Source organism: Lampetra planeri, chromosome 10 (assembly GCF_965212315.1).
Source record: "Lampetra planeri chromosome 10, kcLamPlan1.2.h2, whole genome shotgun sequence".
Taxonomy (NCBI): Eukaryota; Metazoa; Chordata; class Hyperoartia; order Petromyzontiformes; family Petromyzontidae; genus Lampetra; species Lampetra planeri.
In genome coordinates this window covers 5,461,950-5,468,353 of record NC_136116.1, presented here as the reverse complement: position 1 = coordinate 5,468,353, position 6,404 = coordinate 5,461,950, and positions in this window count along the sequence as shown.

Below are 6,404 nucleotides of genomic sequence, written 5' to 3'. Positions count from 1 at the left end.
ATAAACTAGTTGTGTTACAATATTTACTGTTGGTTTCTTGTTTCATTCCAGTTATTGCCATTACTGTTTGTTCATCTGTCAACGTAGAAGATACCTAAAAAGTTAACTTTAAGATATTTACAAGACCATTTTAAATATTGGTCTTTCTGGTACAGTAGCAATGTGAGGTTTTTATCAACTCCATTAAATTATTATTTCTATCATTTTTAATATCCCCGTTTTCAGTGTAATGGTAAACTGTAAATATCTTAGCTTGTGCGGTGAAAAAGTGTTTGGCAATTGATTGCACCGAGTGTGAAACACGTATGGATGTGAAAGGAAAATAATGTACCAGTGGTGGAGGTTGAAATTTGGGATAAATCTTCCCATGCTCAAACATAAACTCAAGCCAAGATCAGGAGAGGTGAGGACTGGACTGGGCATGGTGCCTTCCGCGCAAGCCCCTACCGAATATATTAAGTGTGGCATTGTAAAGTTTAAAATGACATGCTCAGAAATAGCAGATAAATGTGAAAGCAATTCCCAACTTCTTTCCATTTTTATTTACAAAGACATTGCTTTTCAAAGGATGTTGGCATCATCGAGTAAGGAAGAGGGTTTGGTTTAAGATTTCTGACTATTTGGGGTGACTAAGGTTCCAGAAGAGGGTTGTGGTTATAATGAGCACTATGGTAAGAGTTAGAATTAAAGTTCGAGCGAGATTTGTGGTTAGTTGCGATCATTTAAGTGATTGTTAGGTTGAAGACTAGGGTTAGATATAGCTCATGCATGTTTTTCAATACAAGCTTTGATTCAGTGTCGCTCTTTCTCCATGTCCTCTTTTGTGAGCATTAGCGCAACACCTCCCACGCTGGCGGGGCGTGTGTTTGGCTTGGCTTTGGTCTTGTGAATCCTCACTTTTCCACCACTGGTTGGTGATGGGTTTTGCTGTGTTTCATCCCATTAGGTTTTAGCCGGCATGAGACAACGCACTTCCACCGTGCCCATGTGTTCCTTGTACTTTAATGTGGATTTGTATTCAACATGAACAAAACCTCAATAAAAAATCTAAAATAACCAGATTGTAGCTTAATCATTCGTTTCGTGTAAGCGATCTTTGCAATTGTAGCAGTACACATATTGCTTTGGGAAATGTGTAGAGTGTATTTGATGCCCAACATGAGCAACAAATCTAAAACTAAATAACTATTATAGGTACAGTACTTTTCATCGCATTGATGCAGATTTCTGTCTTGTTTAAAACATAAAAAAACTGTATGAAGCTAATTAGCCCTGTTTTAAGTACACAACCCATGTTTTGTTTTCAACTCCTAGTTGTGTTGTAAATGGTTATGGTTTGCTTAGTGGCTAGTCTTTAAAGTTCAAAGTCGGTGATGGTAACTTAAAAAATACTGTATCACAGTAAGACAATATAAAGAAATGGGTTAATAACATTAATTTCAAAGTATCTCCCTGCAAAAAAAATTACGTATCTTAATTGTAAATTGCGCTAGTTGTGTAAATTCTACATTACTGTACCTGGCCGGGTCAGTGTCTGCAAATGACCTCAATACATTTTCACGAGTAGAATTTACTATAACTATTGTACGATATTCATGCATGCTCCGATTGCAATAGTGGTTGCTATGCTTGGATTGTAATTGCCACATAAAACAAATTTATCTTTTTGGGATTGAACCTTGATCACAATCTCCCAGCTCGAGGTTCTCCTGGAACTTATGTATCGCTTTGAGTTTGTCTTTACCAAGGAAGTTACTAATTTCATTGGCAGAGGTTTAACCTATATTATTGTGTAAAACCATTATAATTTTTAATATATTGCAATACAAACCCCAATAACCGACATGGCCTTCAAGCAAGTTAACTGACAAAGGGCTTTAAACCATCATTACACAGTGCAGTATTTAAAAGCACGCTCATCCACTTGGGTGATCTATCACCTGTGACCAAAGCGTGTCCTCAGCTGTACCCTACTAACCGAAGTCTCGTTTCCATCGTTAAATGTGCAAGGGAAACATACCCATTGATTTAGATTTAGGCGTCCAACGTCATGGACAAAGGCTCACCAACCGAGAAGCTGCGAGTAGTTTGGCTAGGGACGTTTAGAGGGCGTGTTTATTTACACGCAATCATTGTAATGATACAAAATATATTAACTCTGATCGATTTCTTTATACGCCAAAAGGCAGATCTTTGACTCAAACGTACACTGATGTCTGATGTTGAGCTTTCGCCTTCACTTCAGCTGGCACCCCTTCCTTCGAATCATCGAGCAGAGTTTACTGTTTGTTTCTTGACCTCTATTCCAAGGTTCTTCGGAAAAGTCATCACCATTTCCACCTTTTGATAATTTGGCCACCATCGTTTTGCCTTTTAATGAGTTGCTCTATTACAGGAAATAAAACACGCTGACGTTTCAGGCAGTGGCTCTTCATAATGTTTTAAAAGTAAAGTTACAAAACCGTCCCGAGTTGACCGATACTACCTGTGGAGAATGAGGACCTTATTACCGGTTTAAAATATTTTCGAAAAACGTGTTTTTTGCCCAAAGTGGTACTTTTCAGGAACGCATTTAACGAGGTCTTACAAAACAGGACAGGTCTTCACTTAACGAGGCAATACTAATGTGAGTGTGCACCACTGCCATCGCAATCAATTTCCATGTAATTCCACATGCTTATACAGTATGACAAAACGTATTCGCCAGATTGGGCGACACCTCTTTGAAAAAACAAAGCGAACAGACTAATCAGTCGTACACACAACAATGCTCTCCGGATGCGAAACACGTGTTTTCTTTTTGATTTAAAGCTTTCGTGACTACAGGAATTCATATTCTTGGTTCTTTCGGTAAAGACACGTAGAAGGGAAATAATAGAAATATAAACAATAAAAATTATCACGACGTTTGGACTACAACACAAGCAATCATCATCAGGTGTGGATTTCACACCTGATGATTGCTTGTGTTGCAGTCGAAACGTGATAATTTGTATAGTTTGTAATTTTATTATTTATTTTCTACGTGACAACCGAAATAACCAAGAATACGTGTTTTCTTGTTGTTCTACGAATACAAAACGCACATCAATGCAGTTCGGCAGCTAACTGAGCGAGTTCAGCCTCCTGCACGCGGCTCACGCCGCACCGCCATGGGCGCCGCCATCTTGAGCAAGTGTTGTGATCACGTGACTCGCTCGGCCGGCACGGAGCCATTTGCGTGGATCCTCGGGGCTGCAGATTCGTACGCAGCCGACGGCGAAATTCACTGCTGGTTTCGTAACGCTATTCCGTTTGCTCACATGCAGGCGCGAACTTACCGCGTTGCTCTATTTGTTTTTTTTTTAAAGTGGAGTAGCTACAACGCTGACGCTTCATATCTCACGAGATAATCAAATAAACAGACCACAGACGCGCGTTATCCGCCGCTCATGAATTTCCTCGTCTCCGTGAGAGTCACGGCGAGGTTCTGTTTCATCAATCTTGATTTGAAGCTTTCGTGACTGCAGGAATCCATACTCTTTGGTTCTTTCGGTAAAGTCACGTAGGTATTTAATTTTATACCAACGTGACTTTAACGAAAGAACAAAAGGGTATCTATTTCCTCGTTCTGCCTCTGCAGATTCCGGGTGCAAACACGTGTCATTAGCTGCCGCCTGATGATGCTGGTTGCAATCACTGGCGAAACGTCGTTCTTAGAATGTAAATGTTGTGGATTTGCTCTTCAACACACCGGCGTGCTGTACCAGTTACGAATGTTCTGTATACGTGACAAACCTTACTGTTTAGTGACAAACCTGACTAAACTTCTGTTTACGTGACAAACCTTACTAATTGGCTGTGTCAGATGGTGGCGGCTTTATCGACACATTTATATATTTCGATTTAAAGCTTATATTTATATATTTACGCGATCTAACCCTCAAAAAACCTGTTATGGATGATGTTAGTCTGCTTATTTTACCGCAGAAGAGATTTAGCCGCAGACTCCGTTCCACGATTTCTCCAACCGCAGATTAATGAGCTACGCAGATATATTTAATCTTAAAAAAAAACCTCACTGTGCGTCATTCCTGTAAAGTATTTCTGGGGAAAGGCGTATTTAAACAGATTTCATTGTGTCGCGTTAAAAACTGTAAAAAGTTATGTTGAGTTGCCTATTATGAAAATATAAGAATTATGAAAAAATAAGAATAGGTTTTTACCCTTTCTGGCAATCAAACATGAGGTGTTAAGATGTTCAAACACCAAATAGAAACCTTTTGCAAGCTATAGTAGTGCATTGCCTCTGTACTGTTCGCTTTTTGTCGTTGTCCTCTGGTCTGGCACTGGTGAGACGAGGCCCGAAAGAAGGCGACTCTCTGGTGTCAGCCAATCAATTTAAAAGACCATGCATATATATTTGAGAACATGTTTGATGGCATGTTCACCACATGTACGTGTTGTTAATGCAGACTTGATTCCTTGCAAAAGGTTTATATTTGGTGTTTGAACATCTTAACACTTGCTGTTTTATTGCTAGAATGGGTAAAAAACTATTCTTATTTTTAATACAGTACTTTGATCCTGGGGGGAAAAAAATCCCATATCTGTAGCCTATTGGAGTTTCCAGATCTCTATACCGTAGCATTAAGCATGGCAACCGCGGCTCCTCGTTCTCTATCCTGCCACGTGGATCTGCTGATGCGCCCCGATGAGGCCAACACGCAGAGCCCCCTGCTCATGATGTGCGTTGGGAATAATGACACGAAGAACGGTCCGTGTGTTGTGTTGGACGCATACCTGTCAACCCATACGTTTTACTCGTATTCTTGTCCAGGGAAATTGAGTTTTCAATACGGACACTTTTTTTCTTTCTCTATTTGTGTTTCTCCCTTGTGATGGGACTTTGTAGGATGAACGTTCATATTTATAAGGGGCACGGGGTGACCAATACGGTCTGAATTTGTCTTTAATGAGGTAGGGACTGATATGGAGTTGACAGGTAACATTCATTAGACGTGGGAGATTAACACAGTCACACCGATGTGGGTGGACGTGTGGAATGCCGTTGTTTGCTGCACGTTTAGGCGGCCTGTGTCATGGAGGGCTATCGCGCATCTTAACTACTGCGTCCCATTTTAGCCTCAATCGCAATGATGAAATTGAATGTATTGTATTAGCCACGGAAAGCACAAGAAGCACATACATTGAACGCGAATCATTGTTATTATTGAATTCACCGTCAACACTTGAGTCATCACACGGCATGCTTTTTAAACCTGGATGAAATTGGGCTCAAAGTGCAATACGATTTGTCAGGTTTGCACATGAATTCAATAAAAAAAAACTTAAATCCATTCGTTAATAGCATTGCGTGTGGCCTTAAAACTAAACTATTAATAGGCGACGTTTAATCTTATCTTAGAGGAATTCATATAGCGCCTTAATCAAGGCGCTTTGCACAGAATTAACAATTGTACATATGGATGTAATGGTGGAGATGAGGTGAATGAAATAGATGAGAGGAAGCAACGGGCAAATCTATGATGCGTGAATTCTGTGAAAGTTAAATTGATGGCAGTAAATTATGATGAATGGATTGAATTAACGGAGAATGAGTGATAGCCATGTAATGAGAATATGAAGAGGGCGAAAGAAACGGTGGCGGTTATGAGGCGGGGATTAAGGGGTCGTGGGGTGAACTGGGGAAAATAATTGAGTTTTGAGTGTGGAGCGGAAACTAGTGAGCGAAGGTGACTGCTTCATGTGGAGGGGAAGTTTGTTCTAGTGAAGGCGGCGAGAAGAGATAAAGGGCGAAAGCGTGGATTGAGCACAAGGAAAAGAACGCCCTTCATAGCACATAAATAGGCCACAGAGAGTAGATAACTTAACACCATTGGGCCTGATGAGAATTATATTTTAGAAATGTTTTCTGATGACCAGTTTTTATTTATTGGCATATCAAGCCATTTAGGAATAGACAAACCCTTCAGTAATCAAATAAATGCTTTCTTTTAACGCAGTGTTATTATGTTCAGTTTTTTTATTGTGCTTGTACACCATTGCTAACGCAGCATCATCAAATAATTTGTTTGATCAAAAAGTTAATTGATCAGATGGCTGTGTCGGTGGGGACATGGCACAAATGTGGAGATGAAAATTGGCGAGCATGATTATCAGCACTTCGCTGTTTCCACCAGGGGGCGTAATTGCATCTTAAATTTACATTTTCTTAAATGCTAAAGCAGTTGATACAAGTGCATTCTTGTCAACATGATGTTGTTGGCTGTTCGTAACATTTTTTCCTGGATTGGATGCAGTTTAGAACGTGGTGTAGTGTGGTATGAGCCCCCTGGTGGAAACTTTTATTTTTTTATCAGCTCACGTCCCATATCCTGAATATAATTTCACCTCTATTTTGA